This window comes from Hyla sarda, chromosome 6, assembly GCF_029499605.1.
Source record: "Hyla sarda isolate aHylSar1 chromosome 6, aHylSar1.hap1, whole genome shotgun sequence".
In the NCBI taxonomy this organism is placed as follows: Eukaryota; Metazoa; Chordata; class Amphibia; order Anura; family Hylidae; genus Hyla; species Hyla sarda.
In genome coordinates this window covers 139,927,557-139,947,149 of record NC_079194.1, presented here as the reverse complement: position 1 = coordinate 139,947,149, position 19,593 = coordinate 139,927,557, and the positions used below count along the sequence as shown (strand labels likewise).

The 19,593-nt window shown below is 47.4% G+C and overlaps 1 protein-coding gene across 1 annotated transcript in view; it reads left to right on the top strand.

Moving 5' to 3' along the window:
* Window positions 1-5,014: 5,014 nt before the first annotated feature.
* The window catches only part of DAG1 (dystroglycan 1), a 103,440-nt gene continuing 88,861 nt past the window's right edge, over window positions 5,015-19,593 (top strand). Inside the window, exon 1 of the mRNA XM_056525253.1 lies at window positions 5,015-5,364. The gene's annotated coding sequence lies outside the window, so the exon portion shown is untranslated. The remainder of the gene's footprint in view (window positions 5,365-19,593) is intronic.

Genomic DNA, 19,593 nt, shown 5'->3' with positions numbered 1-19,593 from the left:
ATCAGCCGAACAGGCCAACATTGCCTTGTTTAATAGAACCAGCAGTCAGCCGACGAATAAGCAAACGCTGTTCATCGGTTGTTATGTTTTTTAAACAAGGGTACAATAAACCCATGGCTAGACAGAGCTTGTCATCAGGATTTTGGGCACACCCTTTTCATTTCCGTTGTGCCACAGTGCCAAAATATAAACCTTTTTAATATTGTGTAAATTAGGTACCCACAGGCATTTCCCAACATGGCAAGAGCCAGGGTCAGCCACCCCATCTTCTCTTATTCACCACCTCCGTGCCTGCGTGTATATACCTACCCCCCTTTGATTGACAGCAGGTACAAAAAGGCTTATATTACAGCACTGGAGAGAAAAAAAGTATGCCCAGAATCCTGATGAGAAACCCAATCTAGCCATAGCCATTATTTTTACCACTATTTAGCTGCGGATAGGTCTGAAGGGGTTGCCCCATTAAGAAAAATATGTGTAAACTGTAAACCGTAAACTTTTTAAAATGTGCAAGCATTTTGGAAAATGTCATGTTTGAGATATATAGACGTTCTAATACCCCCATGTACCTCTTTGTTTTCATAACCTGCTGCCCTTGGTTACGACCCACCAAAACAGTCACATATTCTCAATTCCACTGCAGTCTCCTGAGATCATTGGCACTTGATCTCCACAGGAGAAGGGGGTTTGTGGGAAAATGTGCGATCTGTTGCACATCAACCGCAGATTCACAGTTTAAGGGTAGGGTCACACGTAACAGAGCCACAGCATATGTTCTGCTGCGGATCCACCGGTGACCTGACCCATAGTCTGTCACCAGCTGTTGCCCTGGCTCACCCTGCCCCCTGGCCTGCTCGCAGTGGCAATCCGCCACTCCGAGCAGCCACACAGGAGCCTGCGAGTCAACGTGCGCATGTGCAGTGTACTCAGACTCAGTCTGAGTACAATGCAGTGCACTCGGTTACTCGCAACCCCTGTGTGGCTGCTCAGAGCGGCGGATTGCCACTGCGAGCAGGCCAGGGGCCGGGGGTGGTAACAGCCGGGGGTGGTAACAGCAAAATATGTTGCGGCTCTGTTACGTGTGACCCTACCCTAAAGAGGAGACAGGTAGTGATCAGATCCATAGGGGAAAAGAACTGTATAGGATTTTTACTTTATTTAAATACAGTCTATCTGTACTCTTTTATATAGGTATGTGGTACACATATGACTTTACCAACTTTGCTTCATGGGACAACCCCATAAATTATAATAAACATAACAGTGATGCTATTTTAAATGGTAAAAAAATATTGTGTAGTGTCCCAGCACCAAAAGCCTGTCCTGTGGGCTAAAGATTGCCTCGGGCATCCCTGCTGTCTATAGGTTGGGCCCACTGCTCCATTGTCTAACCTTTAATAATGTAAAAAATAGTTGTGTCAGGTGATGTGTTAATTTATGCACTGTACCTTTAAGGGATTAAGCAGAGTGACCAGGTGACCCTGATGCCCCAATGGGGACCCCAAACCTAGCCCTTATGTAGTGTAGGGGGGGAAGAGAGTTCAGTTGTGAGTTAGCAAAGGAAAGTGTGTGGTAGCCCAGTAGAGTCGCCCTTCTGTACACTATTGGTCCTATCAGGTGGACTCAGTCCAAGTCCCCTGGACCCCACAATCCTCAGAACTCTCATCATCCCTTTGGTTGTCTAAAGAGTTAATGTATTATATTCATGTTAATGTGCCTTTAAGTATTGTCTGCTAAGTCTGTTTAACCAGGGAAGGTGCCAGTGACCAGGTGACTTGTTGGTGACCTATGGAACCCCTCCAAATTGCTCCCATATATACTTGGGTGGAGATAGTTTAGTTTCAGTTTAGACCTTGCTGAGCTACAGTACAGTCAAGACCTGAGAGTGTCTGGTGTCCTGAGGGAGACCAAGGCCTAACCACACAGCCACGCTTCCATCATCAGTGAACCCCCTTCAGGTGAAAGTCAAAGCCTGGTAAGACTAAATACAGGGGAGAAGTCTAGTCAGCTTAGCCAAGTCTGTCAAGTCTAAAGTCAGCGTGGGAATACATAATTGAGTCCAAGTCCACTACACGTCATCTCCTTGGGCCTAACTGAGCTGTAAAGACTTTAACATCTGTCTGCTTCAGTAAAGCTGCCGTTGTTCCTTAAAGGAGTAGTCCAGTGGTGATTCAGTGGTGAGCAACTTATCCCCTATCCTAAGGATAGGGGATAAGTTGCAGATCGCGGGGGGTCCGACCGCTGGGGCCCCCTGCGATCTCCTGTACGGAGCCCCGACAGCCCGCGGGAAGGGGGTGTGTCGACCTCCGCACGAGGCGGCGGCAGACACGCCCCCTCAATACAACTCTATGGCAGAGCCGAAGCGCTGCCTTCGGCAATCTCCGGCTCTGCCATAAAGATGTATTGAGGGGGCGTGTCGGCCACCGCCTCGTGCGGGGGTCGACACCCGCTATCTCGGCGGAGAGCCGGGGCCCCGTACAGAGAGATCGCAGGGGGCCCCAGCGGTCGGACCCCCCGCGATCTCAAACTTATCCCCTATCCTTAGGATAGGGGATAAGTTTTTCACCACTGGACTACCCCTTTAAAGGGGTACTCCGGTGCTTACACATCTTATCCCCTATCCAAAGGATAGGGGATAAGATGCCTGATCGCGGGAGTCCCGCCGCTGGGGACCCCCGGGATCTTGCACGATATCACGCCTCCTCCCGTAGGCTTGCATTGAGGGACAGAGCGTGACCCCACACGGGGGCAGAGGTGTGACATCACACACGGCCGGCAGTGTGGTCAGACCCGGTAATCAGACCCGGAGCGAACATGCTACGGGGACTGATTACAAACGGGGTGCCGCGTGCAAGATCACGGGGGTCCCCAGCGGCGGGACTCCCGCGATCAGGCATCTTATCCCCTATCCTTTGGCTAGGGGATAAGATGTGTAAGCACCGGAGTACCCCTTTAACCTTGCATCGGAGTGATTATTTGCCCTGCTCCTGGCCCAGGAACTAGCGGCCATACCTCGGGTGGTGTAGAGGATAATCACGCCCTGGCATCACGAATACTAAGGGTTAATAACATCTGCCCTAAGGGTAATAACATCTGCCCTTCATCACTCCCCTCACCACAAGTTTAAGAGGAGTAAGGATCACAGTGCTGAAGTACCGTGAGGAGAAACCTAGGGAGAAGAAGTCTACTAAATTCCACAGCCATGCCAAATCTCAGGAAAAACTCCTGGTGCTCAGGTGAATTGTCAAAGCCTGGTAGTAAGCAAAGCTCCTGGGGGAAAATCTCTACTTCAGTCAGTCAAGTTGAGTCTTTCAAGTCAGCGTGTGCTGCTAATAATCTTAAAGGGGTACTCCGGTGCTAGACATGTTATCCCCTATCCAAAGAGAAGGGGATAACATGACTGATCGCGGGGACCCAAATGATCTCCGCCGCTGCACTCAAGTCATCTGGTGCACAGAGCGAACTCTGCTTCGTGCCGGATGAATAGCGATCACAGCCGCCACACCTCAGGCTTCCGTGACTGTAACGCCACAGCGCCTGCATGGAGATCTCAGGGGGTCCCAGCAGTGGGCCCCCCACTATCAGACATGTTATCCCCTATCCTTTGGATAAGGGATAACATGTCTAGGGGCGGGGTACCCCTTCAAAGCTGCATTCAACAGCAACTACAACTCCCAGCAAGGCAACAGGCTCCCCGGGTTCCACCCTACCCTCTGCACAAAAGACTGTATTGTTTAAAGCTGCTACTTTCAGCCACAGAAAAGATAGTTATCTGTAAGCTTGCATTGGTGTATTCATTACCCTGCGCCTGGCCAAGGAGAAGCTATCCTAACATTGGACCATGTAGATTAACAGTGCCCTGGCGTCACGAATCGAACTGTACATCCTGCACACAGCCATTATCCTGCCCTATACTTAGGCCCCACAATTGCATGTTCACATATTTATTTTTCTCTCACAGAGTAAGCCCCTTTTTCTTGAGTGTAATACAGACATTTTTTCATCCATATTGTTGACACAAATCCTTGCCTGACTGCAGGTGAAATGACCTGAACTGACAGGATCATAGATCGCATCTATAGACCCTCAAAGCAGCTCAAAGTCGGATTCACACTGGGGAATCTTCAGACAAAATTTCTGCTGGAAATCCGACGGGCGATGCTGGGACCATGAGAACTGCATTCCTGTCCCCATTAATGGCATTGCATTTCTGAGGGGATATTTTGTCAGATCTGAACTGATTTGGATGCAGAATTCACAATTTCCACATTTAAATCCGCACCTGTCTCTAATTTACTTTAGTGGGAAGTGGCTTTGAGCGGCCACATGATGCTGAAAGATATGGGTGCTTTTTTCCCCAAACTGTGTTACGGATGTCACTCTATGTTTCTATGTGAAATTGCTGCATATTTTTTCCCACTGTAAGTAACTCTGCATGTAAATTTGCATCAATGTCCACATCAAATACTTTACTGATGTCAACATGTATTGCGCGGGTATATTTTCAGCCTCTGAATTTGTCGCAGATTGTGGCATTTTTGTGCTATTCTCATTTTCGTTTTTCTGCTTCTGTGATGGAGAAGAACTGACAATGCAGGTGTGAATGTGTTCTTTGCTTTGCACTTGTGATTAGTGATTTGAGAACAGTTAAATCGAATTTGCTCCTGAACTCAGCTTTAACGTATTCCAGAGCAGCAACCAGTCATGTGATGTAAATTGCGCGGCCTTGTGCCTGCTCCCCGCTGTGTGGTGGTTTAGTTGTCCGCAGTTCATACTCTTGTCTGATAATTCATTATTCTTGCCTAGCTGTAATGTGCTTTGCTTAGACCGCAGCAGAAGATGGGTCCCCAGGTTCTTGTGGCTGTTTGGAGGGAATCATCTCCCAGGGAACTGAGCCGGGAAATCTTTGTTAACTCTTTACAGCCCTCCATTGAAAAAAAGATAATCACACCCCCCCCCCCCTCCCCCTCCTTGTTCATTGTGCTAGCAGCATCTTTTTTTCTCCGCAGGTCACCGGATAACAGAGGGACCAGGGATGATATTCTGTATAAATAGATAAGACGGGATCCATTGAAGTTCATCATGTCACAGTCTTGCTAGTCGTCACCCTATTGGAGGGCTGAAAGGCTGCTGCAGCCAATGTGTGGCAGCTTCTCCGGCAGCGTTGGGGGGATGATTGGCTTCTTGCAGGAATAGCACCTTTCCTCCTCAGGATTGGAAGGCTTCCACCGCTACGAGCTGCTGTTCACAAAACAACAAGGGGCTTTCATTGCATCTCAGCATCCCACTCTATGGCTTCTTGTCAGGCCTGACTGCCTGGACTGCGCCTCTCTTCCCAGGGAATGAAGTTCAGAGACACGAAAGGTACTGTGCAGCATGCATCATAGTGCTACATCCATTCATAGCACCCATTGACCACAAGGGTGCCGGCCCTGGTGGCACCATATCTGTGCATGTAGAATGATACATGATAATCATAGAGGAAAGTCACATCACTGCTGAGGGCCCGGATGGCCCTTACGAGCTCTATCAGCAAGTAGATGCAGACTGGCAGCTTTGACAAAGGCCAAAACCACTGAAGTATAATGCCTTTATTTTAAGCTCGCGAGTAGCTGCTGCAGTGCATGTTATGGGATTCCGGGTTCCTCAGTTGCAGTAATGGTTGTTGTCACGATGGTTGTACATGAGGTTGTGCCGCTGCCTTCCTGGCTCTGATCTGCCTGGACTCCAGACACAATGAAGAGTAACCGGAGATTGTTGTATTCAGCTGAGGTGAATGTGAATCTATGTGGGCCCTGAATGGATAGTTATAATACACAAGAAAAAGATCCACCCACCTCAGGTTCTGACCAATCACTGATCATCCCCACTCCACCTGCCGTTATATTACAAAGAACAAATCAAGTTCATGGGACTGACGGATTAGTCAGAGTAGTCTGTGGCTAGGACATCATCAGGGACAGTCTGATGTACAGTGTATTAGGCCCCAGAGTGATTCATTGCTTCCTGATTGATATTAAAGTCTCTGGAGGTTGGCTACATCAGTGGTCTCAAACTGTGGCCCTCCAGATGTTGCAAAACTTCAACTCCTAGCATGCCCTGACAGCCAACGGCTGTCCGGGCATGCTGGAAGTTGAAGTTTTGCAACATCTGGAGGGCCACAGTTTGAGACCACTGGGCTACATGGACAGGTTTGCCTACTGATCACCTGTGTGATGAGAGCAGCAGACCGTCGCTCTGGATCAGGGTAACAGCAGGAAGCGGGAGAGGTCATGTGCACCCCGACTTATACCTGGTAATACTATGTACACTGACTCATATTAGGTTGCATTCACACCACGTTTTTTGCAAGACAGTTCCCGTATACATTTTCAATTTGAAAACCGTATGGAACCGTAGTGAAACCGTATGCATTGACTCTCCATTGAAAACCGTATGCCAAAAGATGCATTCGATTGCATCTGTTTTGCGTCTTGTACAGTTTTGTCAGTTTTTTTCCTGTACTCAATACCGTAGCCTACCACAGTTTTCGGTCCGGGTGAAAAACCGCATTGAACGTATTTTTTTTAACATGGGAGTCAATGGGAACCGTAGAGACCCGTATGTGCGTACGGTTCCATCCGGTTTGCACCATCCGGTTTTTGACTTTGCACAGTTTTTTTCTTGGAATTTCAATCAAACAAGTGAAACTTTATTCATAATGGAGTGAAAAGTTAAAAACGTATACTTTTTTTTCTTAAAAAACAGATGCAATCGGACATCGTTTTTCAAACCGTATATGTTTTTTAACCGTATACGGGTTAAAATTTGTACACACATTTTGATACAGTTTAGTCTGGTTTTGAGGAATCCGTTTTTCATCAAGAACCTGATACAGGAATTGTATTGCAAAAACGTGGTGTGAATGCAGCCGTACACATCTGCATCTGTTAGTAAATTTCCTGTACATCACTAGAAGCCCCCTTTATTCTAGCACTGGCAGGCAGAGGCCTAAGACATTTGGGTGCCTGTACTGAATGATTATTGTTAGACGACTCGCTTTACGGTCTATTAGATGGGAGAGTTAAATGAATGAATATGCAAAGGAGCACATGACTGAACGCAAAATAATAACAACAATACCTAGGCCTGTTAACTGGAGATGTAGGGGACAACACTGTATCCTCTGCTAAAGCATAATAGAGGCTCTCATACTTGTCTCAAGAGCATAAAATTCATTCTAGTCTTCTGGTACGTGGCTTGATGTATATTATGTCATATCTGGGAACATTCTTCCTCATTCTTGTAAAAGAAACAACATCCAAAGGCAAGGTTTAATAATACGTTAAACAGATGCTTAAAACGGATGCTGCTGTATGCTATAAAGGAAAATCCATTTTCCATTTACTTACATTTTGCTGTACACAAAAGTATAGTCAACTATGCTTTTTTATACAGCAAAATTAAACGTAGTGAGACCTAAACACTAAAAACAGTGGGAACCTCATGCTTCTGTATTCACAGTGCCCCTTCAGACAGCTGAGATATTGAGTATGATTATTCTGATAACATTGTGTGGACATTGATGTGAGTGACATCATAAGAGGACATATAATCATATGAATCTCTCAGTAGTGCAGCCTTGGCCTTTGGGCCTGTAACTTCAGATTTCAGCTCAAAGGGAAGTGATTAAGAGGTAGGATGTCTTATATAAGCCAGAGATTATCAGCACTTGTATGATGGTTGGAAAATATTTACCAGGGTCAATACAGATTTCTTAGTGTCTGTCTCTTAAAATACTGGGTGCTGGGTAACCTGTGTACGGATGCAGAAGATTATTCTGTTAGTTAAAGTATAATACACAACCTTCGCAGCGGTTTTATCATTTCTCTCCAACATCTCAGTAATACCAATACAAAGAGTGACAGGATAATAGTAGTGCCCCCTATAGTAATTATACCACAGCCGCAGTATTAATCATTTACTGGATTCCTACAGTTCACTAAATCTAAGTAAACACAGAAAATTCTAGAGAACAGCAAAGCCTTGACAGAAGGTATACGATATAGGGGGCATTTATCATTGTCTTTAGAGCTGTTTTTGTGTGTCGATTTTTTGTGCCTTTTTGGTTTACACTTTTTTTAAACGTATGTACAGACCAGCTGTTGAGGTTAGTCTTATGCAGTGGTAATGAATTTATCAACTGAGACCTTTTGTGAAAAGGTGCAAAATCATCTAAAGGCTCTAAACTACACCAGACCAGACTTAGCTTAGCTTTTTGGTGTATGTGAAGAGAAACATTTCAGAAAATGTGTACCTGCAAAAAATGTATCAAATGCCCTGCCCTTAATTTGTTGCTCCTACACATTACCAGCACACAAAAAAAGGTGTAGAAAAATACTCCACTTACACCTACAATGATGAATTATCTGCAATTCTCTGCAAATACTCGAAACAGTATAAAAACAGCACAAGTATGTTATACAGTATGACCTTGAGGACTACCACCATGGTTACAGAAAGCAACAGTCCAGTGCAATATATGGGGCTAAAGAGGTCATATCTCTACCTTATGCTTATATACAGATGTGAAATATAAATAGAGAAACAGAAACATAGCCACTGCAACTTCTTGACTAACATACTGAACCATGTACGTCAGTCAATGAAGGACTGGGAAGTGAGGGCAAGTGAGCAACTTGACACTTGGCTGAGAAATAAAATGGTGATTTCATAAGTTTGGTAACTACCATCAGCTCCAGGACAGGGGCAGTGCACTTTTATACCATAACAGCTTTTCATTGGTGTCTGCAGCTTTTAGCAGCGAATATAGCTGACAGATTCCTTTAAACCATGCCCATTTTGTGGGGTATAACACAATAAATATCTACTTACCTCTATCGCTCCCTCAATTCCTCTGGTGTCCTGCTCCGGTCCTCTCTGTAATCGTCTTCCAGAGCTGCAGCGTGACATGTCGGGCCTACGAAGCACCTGAGCCCAGTATGTCCCTGCGAACAGCGTTTCGCTGAGTGGTATTGTGACACACTGGTTCCAGGTGCTTCCCGAACCCGACACATCACGCTGCAGCTCAGGAAGACAAATGCATCAGGGGACACAGGAGACACCATGGGAGGACTGAAGGTTTATTTTTTTAAATCTTTTGAACCCCCAGCCCTAACCGCCCCCCACCCCATACCCACCACCACTCGCTGGATAACCCTTTTAAGAGCGTACTCAGAGCTAGTGTAGATTTCCGCTATTGTTGACACCTGTTACTAGTGTGGTGGACCACGGGTGTATGGCGGGAATACGAGTGTAGCCGTGTAGGTGGTTGGGTCAGATGGTATTAACCCCGGGGGCAAGATGTTATTAACCCCTAGTGTTCGTGACACCAGAGTGGTTTTTGGTACCAAAACCACACAAACGGTATCTCCGCTATTCCAAAGGCTAGTTAAGGAAAGGAGAGTCCACAACCAGTTATGGTTTAACAAAGGCTTTACTGAGTTTTAGACATATGGTATTATCTTCACAGCTAGGCCAGATTCCCAGAGAGATGGCCAGGAACTCAGAAGACCTTGCAGCTTGCTGGGACCAATTATACTTGTAATAGACTTGAGACAATTATCTTGAGGCTTGACTATATGCAGGACTTGACTACTTTGCGCCCGCATGCAAATCCCAGCCCGTCACTCACCTAGTGCTTCTCCTGCCACCGCCTCTGCCTCTCTACTCCGGCGCGCGTGTCCCCGTCCCCTAGGGCGTGTGTGCGCCGGAGTTTTAAGATTTAAAGGGCCAGTGCGCCCATTAGTGAAGTAACACATGTGGCTCATTGATAAATTCCTCCACCTCCCACACTTCTCTGCCAGATCTTTGTTGCCCTAGTGCCTGAGATAAAGCATTCCTGAGAGGTGCCTTGCTGTGTATCATACCCTTTGCTCCGTGACCTGACCTTGCTCCTTTGCCACCTGCCTACTGACCACTTGCTACGTTCCTGACTACGCTACTGTACCGCCAGCCCTGACCTTCTGCTATCCTGACCACGAGTTGCCTTATCCCACCTGTGCCTCGAATCTCCTCAGTCGTCTGTGTGGTCGAGCCATGCCAGGGGTAGCGACCTGGGTGCCGCCTGCCACTGCAAGTCCATCCCGCTTTAAGGCGGGCTCTGGTGAAAATCAGCGGCACCTTAGACTCCACTCCCTGGTACGGTCTGAGTCATCTACCACACAGGTCCAGCAGATCCACTATCATCAGTGTTCCAGTCTACTGAAACGTGAGTGTTACAGTAAGATCCGGCCATGGATCCCTCTGAGGTAGCCCTGCCTGAAGTCGCGGATCTTCCCTTCGTTGTGGTACGTCAGTCTCAGCAATTGGCGTGACAGGCGCAGCAACTTACCCAACTGTCTGCTATGATGCAACAGCTATTGGGCTTGCAGCAACAATAGCAGCAGGTACAACAACCTGGCCCACTCCTACCACCAGTTCCTGCAGTGTCTTCTGGATCCCAGCTTCATCTGCCTTTACCTTCTATATATGATGGAGATTCCAAGATATGCCGAGGCTTCGTTACACAGTGCTCCATGCACTTGGAGCTCATGTTTGAACAGTTTCTGATGGAACGTACGAAGGTGGCCTTTGTCATTATTCTACTGTCCAGGAAAGCCCTGACCTGGTCTACACCCCTTGACTACAGGGGACTTAACAAAATCACTGTCAAGAACCGTTACCCTCTACCTCTTATCTTACATTTTGAGTATCTTGTAATGCCTTTTGCCTTCTCTGCAGTGCTCCAGCCGTTTTTCAAGAGTTTGTCAATAATATCTTCCGTGATCTTCTCTACACCTGTGTTGTCGTATACCAAGATGACATCCTGATCTTATCTTCCAACTTAGAGGAACATCATATTCATGTTCATCTGGTTCTTCAATGACTATGGAAGAATCATCCCTACGCCAAACTTGAGAAATGCCTGTTCAAGAAATCTAGTCTTCCATTTCTTGGCTGAATAGTCTCTCATCGGGGCCTGCAGATGGATCCAGATAAGTTGTCTGCAGTATTGGATTGGCCTCATCCTTCAGGCCTACGTGCAATTCAACGCTTGCTGGGATTCGCTAACTATTATCCTCAATGTATCCCACATTTTTCGTCCATGTTTGCTCCAATCATGGCTCTCACTAAGAAGACTTCTAATCCTAAATCGTGGCCTCAAGAGACTGAAGAGGCCTTCTCCCGTTTAAAGTCTGTATTTGCCTCTGCTCCCGTGCTTACAAGACCAGATCCGGAGAGGCCCTTAGCTTTGGAGGTTGATGCCTCATCTATTGTAGCAGGTACCGTTCTTACTGAGAAAAACGCCAAGGGCAAGACTGTAACTTGTGGGTTCTTTTCTAAGACCTTCTCTCCTGCTGAGAGGAATTACTCCATTGGAGATCGTGAACTCCTCGCTATCAAGCTAGCCTTGGAGGAATCGCAACATTTATTGGAGGGTTCTTGTCATCCGGTCAGCATCTACTCTGACCAAAAGAATCTTCTATACCTTCAGTCTGCTCAGCGTTTGAACTCCCGCCAGGCAAGGTGGTCACTGTTCTTTTCTAGGTTCAACTTCTCCATCCACTTCCGTCCGGCAGATAAGAACATCAGGGCAGATGCTCTATCCAGGTCCTCTGAAGTCATTGGTTTGGACTCCACGCCTAGGCATATTATTCCTCCTGACTGTTTGATTCCTGCTGCAGGAAAATCCTTTGTGCCCACCAGATTGAGACGCAAGGTACTGAAATGGGGTCATTCTTCCTTGACAGCAGGACATTCTGGTATACGCAAGACTCTACTTCTAATCTCCCGGCACTACTGGTTTCCCTATCTTGAAGGTGATGTTTCTGGTTTTGTTCGTTCCTGTGAAACTTATGCCCATGACAAAACTCCTCGACAGAGACCTGCAGGACTCTTACAGCCTTTACCCATTCCGGAGACTCCCTGGTCCCATATCGCCATGGATTTCATCACCAATTTGCCACCATCTCATAATAACACTGTCATTTGGGTCGTTGTAGATCGGATTTCCAAGATGGCTCATTTTATTCCTCTACCAGGTCTTTCTTCTGCCCCACAGCTGGTGAAGTTCTTCTTGTTGCATGTCTTTTGTTTACATGGTCTTCCTCAGCATATCGTTTCGGATCGTGGTGTGCAGTTTGTCTCTAAGTTCTAGCGAGCCCTTTGTAACCGTCTGGACTTCTCCTCGGCCTACCACCCTCAGTCCAATGGTCATGTGGAGAGGGTTAATCAAATTCTTGAGACTTATGTTCGGCATTTTGTTTCAGCTCGCCAAGACAATTGGGTCGGCCTTCTCCCCTGGGCCTGAATTCTCATATATTCATAAGGATTCCAAGTCCACGAGATCGTCTCCCTTTTTTATTGTCTACGGACTCCTTCTCCGTCCTCCTCTTCCTCTCCCAGTCTCCTACGGTGTGACTGCTGTTGATGAGCTGGTCCATGTCTTCTCTACCATCAGGCAACAGACCCGACAGTCATTATCCAAGGCTTCTTCACACATGAACGTACAAGCGGATAAAAATAGAAGACCTCCTCCGTCCTTTTCTCCTGGTGACATGGTGTGGCTTTCATCCAAGTACATCCGCTTAAAGATACCCTGTTACAAGCTTGGTCCTCACTACCTTGGTCCCTTCCAGATTCTACAAAAAATTCATCCTGTCTCCTACAAACTCTGTCTACCTGCTACGTTACGTATTCCCAATTCCTTCCACGTCTCTCTCCTCAAGCTCTTCAGACGTCTGCAAAGTCAAAGAGATTCTTGTCACTAAAACCGTGAGAGGTGAACAATTTTTTCTGGTCGACTGGGAGGGTTACAGTTTTGAGGAGAGATCTTGGGAGCCTGAGGAGAATATTGTGGACTGTGAACTTCTCAGGAGTTTTCTGAATCGTAAAAGGAGGGGGAGACCAAAATGGGGGGGTTCTGTTACGTTATGCGCTCTGCCGCACACGCTGCCTGTGAGCGCATGGTCCCGCTACTTGCTGCTGCATCCCCGGACGTGCACGCATGTGAATCTCAGCCCATTACTCACCTGGTGCTTCTCCTGCCCCCGCCTCTGCCACTCTGCTCCAGCACACGTGTCCCCGTCTCCTAGGGCGCGCACACCGGAGCTTTAAGATTTAAAGGGCCAGTGCGCCCATTAGTGAAGTAACACCTGTGGCTCATTGATAAATTCCTCCACCTTCCACACTTCTCTGCCGGATCTTTGTTGCCCTAGTGCCTGAGAGAAAGCGATCCTGAGAGATGCCTTGCCGTGTATCATACCCTTTTTCTCCGTGACCTGACCTTGCTCCTTTGCCGCCTGCCTACTAACCACTTGCTAAGTTCCTGACTATGCTACTGTGACGCCAGCCCTGACCTTCTGCTATCCTGACCACGAGTTACCTTATCCCACCTGTGCCTCGAATCTCCTCAGCCGCCTGTGTGGTCGAGCCATGCCAGGGGTAGCGAGCTGGGTGCCGCCTGCTGCAGCAAATCCATCCCGCTTTGCGGCTGGACTAAGGCCCATTGGTCAATCTGTGGGTCATAGGTTAAGCTGGTGCTCTCTGGGAGAACATGTGACAACAAATCATGTGACTGCATAACATGTGACAGACTTACAGGTCCTCTGCTCTTTCTATACATTAGGATCCTGTCTATACATTAAAGCAGTATACACAACATTCTGGAAACAACAGGGAAAGACCCTGCAGTGGAGCCCCCAGGTCATTGAGGGTCTCAACCTGACAGGGCCTAAGGGTAGTACAGGACCATGTCCTGTACTGGGACATTCCACTAGTGTAAGCTATTCTATACCTTTCAGGCTGTGGAAGCTTCACTCCCTCTTAACACTAAGTCATGCCTACTTTTTTAAAGTGATGTAAGCCCATTAAAAAGCAGCAGATTTGCTAGAAAATTTGTGACTTTTTTGCACCTAGACCAGGTGTACATATCTTACCTGTTCAGGACATGGGGCTTATGCATACGCCTTGCATCCCGAGTCCTTAAGGACGTAGGGCGTATGCATACGCCCGTGGGAATTCCGGTCCCCGCCGCTAGCCGGTTGGGGACCGTACCATGATGCCTGCTGGAATCATTCAGTAGGCATCCCAGCACATCGCGAGGGGGGTCCTGAGACCCCCCATGTCGGCGATCACAGAAAATCGCATGTCAATTCAGACATGCGATTTTCTGCTATTCAGGCTGATCGGGTCTCTGGTGACCCGATCACCAGAAAAATAGGGATGATCGGAGCTGTCAGTGACAGCCCCGATCATCCTGAGGGATAGGAGTGAGGTTGCAGTGCTGCAATCTCCTCCTATCCCCTGCCATTGGTCAGAACTGAATTCCTAGACTGCCCAGGCATGCTGGGAGTTGACATCTGTCCCTTCAGATTTTGCAATTTTCATGAAATTTTTGAAAATTGGCTACTTTGAAGCCCTCTAATTTTTTCAAAAAGTAAAAATATGTCCATTTTATGATGCCAACATAAAGTGGACATATTGCATTTGTGAATAAAAATAAAAAAAATTTGGAATATCCATTTTCCTTACAAGCAGAGAGCTTCAAAGTTAAAAAAAAATGCAAAATTTCCAAAATTTTCATGAAATTTGGGGATTTTTCACCAAAAAAGGATGCAAGTAACGACGAATATTTACCCCCAAAATAAAGTAGAATATGTCACGAAAAAACAGACTCAGAATATTCGGTAAAAGCGATTTAGAGTTATTAATGCGTTAAGTGATGGTGGTCAGAATTGCGAAAAAGGGCTCAGTCCTTAAGGTGAAAAAGGGCTGCGTCCTTAAGGGGTTAAAGAGTAGCTGTCACCAAACTCCAAGGAACAACACTACAACCAGAGGGGACAAATTGACAGCCTCAGGGATCACGTAAAGTATAGGCTGCTCCCCAAAGCGCCTGCAGCCCACTGAGGGTCAATATGCAGACAATCATTCATGTCCACTGTCCCACTTGTATTATTATGCAGCTTTTAATCCTTTGATACTATAGGTCATGCACTTTGTATTCAGTTGTTTGTATCGTGCATTGTTTGCATCATGCTTTATGTATTTATTGTTACTGTATAACATTAGTGCATGTTACACTCTGTTTATTATCCATTACTCAGCAAGATTATCTGCATATGGACCCTGAGTGGGCTCCAGGAAGTTTGAGCAGCACCATATATTATTTTTTCATTCATACTCTCTTTGTGTGACCCCTGAGGGTGTCATTTTGCCCCCTCTGGTTGTAGTGTTGTTCCTTGAAGCAACTTTAAGTATTCTCAATGTGATGTCCTCTTGTTCTCTCTTTTGTAGTTGCATAATAAACTTGTTATATTGAACTGGTGTTTTCATAAATGCAATGGGTATGCATTCTTTTAGTTTTCAGTGTATTTTCTTTGTCTTGCTTGGAGTATTCTATCTACTTGGATACACTTGGTAGAACCCTGATTACATTTATATTTTTGTATAGCTAGCCCCCCCCCCCACCCCACTTCTTTCTCATATATTAACCCTTTACTGACACTGCCTTGTTTTGGCCTTCAGGACGGACGCTCATTTTTTCCACCTACAGGGCCATATGAGGGCTTGTTTTCTGGGGAACCAATTGTGCTATGTAATGACATAATTCATTTTACCACAAAATTTATTTTAGGTTTTGTTTTCTTTTACTACGTTTGCAAAATTACAACTTTTTGTAAGTAAATGAGAATGCTTAAAATAGTTCTCTTCTGACCCCTCCAACTCTCTTATTTTTCATATATGGGGCAGTGTGAGGCTAATCTTTTGCGCTGTTACCCTTGTTTTGTTTACGCTATTAACAGTGCGGTTTTATTACATAGCTAAATAGTTCAGAAGACATGAGTCCATTAAGGTCAACCTATATTCCTAATGAGTCCCTACTGTATTGGTGTAGCAATGCAAAACAAAAACCTCCAAGGAAAGTGGAATTCAGGCGCTGAAGGACCAGACAAGGTGGAGACAGTAAAACATTTATTCCCAGTATGCAACGCGTTTCGCGCATGTGCGCTTCATCAGGCATCAATGATGAATGATGTCTGATGAAGCGCACATGCAAACGCGTTGCATACTGGGAATAAATGTTTTACTGTCTCTACCTTGTCTGGTCCTTCAGAGCCTGAATTCCACTTTCCTTGGAGGTTTTTGTTTTGCATTCCTACTGTATTGGGGCACAGTTTAGACATTTTGATACCACATATGTTTAAGTTTACTTTTATTTACATTATTTTATTAGAAAAATGGTTACAAAAGGACATCTATCCTTTATGACATTATTTATCCTTTTTTTTCACTATCTTTTAGTCCACAAAAGGGACAATTCCATGCAATCTTTTGATTGCAATGAAAGACTTATAGTGCTATGCCGTAAGCATAGCATTGAACAGTGTTATCGGTTCTCTTCTTATACAGACTGCCTAGGCTGCCTGTATCTTCAAAGCACTGATTAGATGGCATGGAGGCAGATGGGACCCTCTGGCCATTGTGTCAGTTTATCGGACTCCGTGTTAACCCTATAATATAGAATTCCTTTAAAAGAAATGCACTGTAACATCATTTTTTATACCTGACACCTGTCTGGACCTGGCCTCAATCTGGCCTCAAACAAAAAGATCTTGATCTTCTTATCTCAACAACTATAACATTATATTACATCAGCAAAATACCACATGAGGAATGCAGAAGAAATTCCTGAACAGAAAAAGGAATGTCAAGACTCTGGGGGAGGGTGCAAACTGTGGGGACTGCCAAAATAATGCTAGATGTATTGTAGCTAATCAGGTTCTTAATAATATGCCCATTCACTGGCATTAGCAATGGGGGCGGGGCTGTGACAACCTCTCATGATATAGAGGATGTGTCACGATGCCGGCTGGCAGGTAGTGGATCCTCTGTGTCAGAGAGGGATGGCGAGGACCGCGCTAGTGGACCGGTTCTAAGCCACTACTGGTTTTCACCAGAGCCCGCCGCAAAGCGGGATGGTCTTGCTGCGGCGGTAGTGACCAGGTCGTATCCACTAGCAACGGGTCACCTCTCTGACTGCTGAAGATAGGCGAGGTACAAGGGAGTAGGCAGAAGCAAAGTCGGACGTAGCAGAAGGTCGGGGGCAGGTGGCAAGGTTCGTAGTCAGGGGAGATAGCAGAAGTTCTGGTACACAGGCTTTAAACACACAAAACGCTTTCACTAGGCACAAGGGCAACAAGATCCGGCAAGGAAGTGCATGGGAGGAGGTTAGATATAGTCAGGGACCAGGTGGAAGCCAATTAAGCTAATTGGGCCAGGCACCAATCATTGGTGCACTGGCCCTTTAAGTCTCAGGGAGCTGGCGCGCGCGCGCCCTAGAGAGCGGAGCCGCGCGCGCCAGCACATGACAGCAGGGGACGGGAACGGGTAAGTGACCTGGGATGCGATTCGCGAGCGGGCGCGTCCCGCTGTGCGAATCGCATCCCCAACGGCCATGACAGAGCAGCGCTCCCGGTCAGCGGGACTGACCGGGGAGCTGCAGGGAGAAAGACGCCGTGAGCGCTCCGGGGAGGAGCGGGGGCCCGGAGCGCTAGGCTTAACAGTACCCCCCCCCTTAGGTCTCCCCTTCTCTTTGTCCGGTAACTGCCTCCCCTGGGATGAGGACACCGGGAAAGGATGGAGGGATTCCTCAACGGCAGGCAGAACAGCAGGAGTAGGAATGGGGAGAGAGGGCAGAGGGCGAGACCTGGCACGGGGCAGTGTGACACCAGGACGAGGGCCATGAGGGGACACAGAGGCTTGCCTGATGGGACTGGGAGGGGGGGAGAGGCATTTCCTGTGGCAGGCAGAGTCCTTAATGACCTTAAGGGGACCGGATACAGGAGGAACCACAGGATCACGGCAGGGAGTACTGGGAACCGGTTGAAGGCAGTCCTTGGAACAAGAGGGACCCCAACTCTTGATCTCCCCAGTGGACCAATCCAGGGTTGGGGAATGGTGTTGAAGCCAGGGTAGTCCAAGGAGAACTTCAGAAGTGCAATTAGGAAGGACAAAAAATACAATTTCCTCGTGATGAGGTCCGATGCACATTAGGAGGGGTTCCGTGCGGTAACGCACGGTGCAATCCAACCTGGCTCCGTTGACCGCGGAAATGTGGAGTGGCTTGGCAAGACGGGTCACCGGAATGCGGAATTTATTCACTAAGGACTCCCGAATAAAATTCCCAGAAGCTCCAGAGTCCAGGCAGGCTACGGCTGAGAGGGGAGAGCTGGCTGAAGTAGAAATCCGAACAGGCACCGTGAGACGTGGAGAAGCCGACTTAGCATCAAGAGACGCCACACCCACGAGAGCTGGGTGCGAGCGTGCGTTTCCCAGACGTGGAGGACGGATTGGGCAATCCACCAAAAAATGTTCAGTACTGGCACAGTACAGACAAAGATTCCCTTCCTTACGGCGATTCCTCTCTTCCAGGGTCAGGCGAGACCGATCCACTTGCATGGCCTCCTCGGCGGGAGGCCTAGGCGCAGTTTGCAGTGGAGACTGTGGGAGAGGTGTCCAGAGATCTAAGTCTTTTTCCTGGCGGAGTTCTTGATGCCTCTCAGAAAAACGCATGTCAATGCGAGTGGCTAGATGAATGAGTTCATGCAGGTTAGCAGGAGTCTCTCGTGCGGCCAAAACATCTTTAATGTTGCTGGATAGGCCTTTTTTAAAGGTCGCGCAGAGAGCCTCATTATTCCAGGATAGTTCAGAAACAAGAGTACGGAATTGTATGGCGTACTCGCCAACGGAAGAATTACCCTGGACCAGGTTCAGCAGGGCAGTCTCAGCAGAAGAGGCTCGGGCAGGTTCCTCAAAGACACTTCGAATTTCCGAGAAGAAGGAGTGTACAGAGGCAGTGACGGGGTCATTGCGGTCCCAGAGCGGTGTGGCCCATGACAGAGCTTTTCCAGACAGAAGGCTGACTACGAAAGCCACCTTAGACCTTTCAGTAGGAAACTGGTCCGACATCATCTCCAAGTGCAGAGAACATTGCGAAAGGAAGCCACGGCAAAACTTAGAGTCCCCATTAAATTTGTCCGGCAAGGACAGGCGGAGGCTAGGAGTGGCCACTCGCTGCGGAAGGGGTGCAGGAGCTGGCGGAGGAGATGATTGCTGCTGAAGTTGCGACACAATGGTGAATACTTCCGACAGCTGGTGGGTTAGATGGGTGATCTGTCGGGATTGCTGGGCGACCACCGTGGTGATATCAGAGATGTAAGGCAGAGGGACGTCAGCGGGATCCATGGCCGGATCTACTGTCACGATGCCGGCTGGCAGGTAGTGGATCCTCTGTGTCAGAGAGGGATGGCGAGGACCGCGCTAGTGGACCGGTTCTAAGCCACTACTGGTTTTCACCAGAGCCCGCCGCAAAGCGGGATGGTCTTGCTGCGGCGGTAGTGACCAGGTCGTATCCACTAGCAACGGGTCACCTCTCTGACTGCTGAAGATAGGCGAGGTACAAGGGAGTAGGCAGAAGCAAAGTCGGACGTAGCAGAAGGTCGGGGGCAGGTGGCAAGGTTCGTAGTCAGGGGAGATAGCAGAAGTTCTGGTACACAGGCTTTAAACACACAA